We start from the raw sequence: 1703 nt of genomic DNA on the forward strand, positions 1-1703 counted from the left end.
CGCCTCTGATCTTCAAAGGCTTGTTTGAAGCTCGGCTCTTCTGGGGTCTGTTCTTGGCATCCTCACCCCAAACCCAGCACCTGCGCTCGGCATGGAAAAGAAACTCCCTTGGGGCCAGAGCAGTGCTGGGGGTGGGGGGTGGGGTGGGGTGGGGAACTGCCAGGGCCCCTACGCTGAGCCCCTGCCCCCCTGCCCTGCACCATGACACCTGCACTGCCCTCCTGCTTCCCTGCAGGCGGCTTTGTACATGGTGCCTTTGAGGCGGCTGTGCCCTGGCAGAGGATGTGCGGTCCCTGGGGGGGGTTGCGTCCTTCAGAATGAAGCCACTGGCAGCCCCCTCCGGCACGCCACCATGATTGTCAGATGAGGGCGGTGGGTCTAGAAGACCCCCGTTACTCCAGGGAACGGCGCCCTGCCCACTGGGCCTGGGGCTGTGGCTCTGGAGTGGGTCTGACCATTCCTTTAAGGTCAGCCTGGCTAGGCCAAGGTGACTGGGATTGGGTGCTTGTCCCTCATTGGGGGATCTGAGGTAATTATCCTCCATTTCTGTGTGGAAAACCTATTCTCTGCATGTGACTGAAACAGGATCTGTGTGGGCTGTGTCTTAGGTCCCAGCTTTCCAAGAGGACATGCCCCAAGCCCTGCCTGTACCCAGCTCCGCCCACACTCAGGGCTGCCATTTCCCTGGGAGCTGGCACGCTCCACATGCATGTGGTTTGTAGGGACAAGGTATCAGCCTCTCTCACTCATACACGCAGCGCAGCAGCAGAGTTAGCCAAACGTCACGCCCTGGGGTCCCTTCCAAAGACAGGAAGGACCATGGTGAGAGGTAATGGTACATCTTCAGCAGATAAGGGAACAAAAGGCCGAGAAGTGACCAAGAGGCCAGAGCACAAGCTGGTGGCTGATGTGGGGACTGGCATGCTATGCAATGCTGTGCTGTGCTGTGCAGGGACTCTACCCCAGGTAGAAACTCCAGATTAAGGACATAGGCCTACCAGGGAAAGAGTGTCGGCAGAACTCAGCCGGCGAGGGACCGGGCAGGGACTGGCGACCTTGGGCCTGTGTGACACTTGCGAAGCCATTGCTGGGCTCTCCTGCCCAGTTTGTGGTCTGAGGTGTGGGCCCTTCATTTTCCAAAATCAACTAATAAACCCTCTCCCGCAAAAGTGGGTATAGATTGGATTTCCTGAGCGTCTGACGATAAACATTTGTGATGGCCCATCAGTAGCTTCGTCTGGGAGAAGGTCTCCCTCTGGAGACCCTTCGAGAGACAGCTCACGTCGGGGGTTGGAGCTGACCTGTCAGGCACTGAGAGTCCCTGTGATGATCTGGGGGTGTCGACGTTGCTTCTCACACATTTTAAGCATAGCTAAGGGGGCGCTTCCCTCCAAGAGCTGCGAGTGAAGCTGGCCCCTGACGTGAGGTGAGAGAGTGGGCAGATGTGGGCTAGGGGAGGGTTTCTGGTTTTTAAAGGGAACTTTCCAACACGAGTCAGGGGCAGCGCACGTCCCTGGGACCCGGTGTTCCTGTGTGGAGCACCTCAAAGGTCAAGGGGAAGACTGGTGTCAGGACACGGGGCATCATCAAGGGCTGCTAAGCCCCCAAGGGTGGAACGGAGCAAGGTCTTTCCCCAGAGGGGAGAACACGGGTGCTCAGCATGCAGAGCCCCAGCCGCCTCAGCTGGGAGGGAGCGGGTTCTG

This window comes from Echinops telfairi, unplaced genomic scaffold, assembly GCF_000313985.2.
Source record: "Echinops telfairi isolate 266 unplaced genomic scaffold, ASM31398v2 ScPeMD7_1;HRSCAF=3_0, whole genome shotgun sequence".
Taxonomy (NCBI): domain Eukaryota; kingdom Metazoa; phylum Chordata; class Mammalia; order Afrosoricida; family Tenrecidae; genus Echinops; species Echinops telfairi.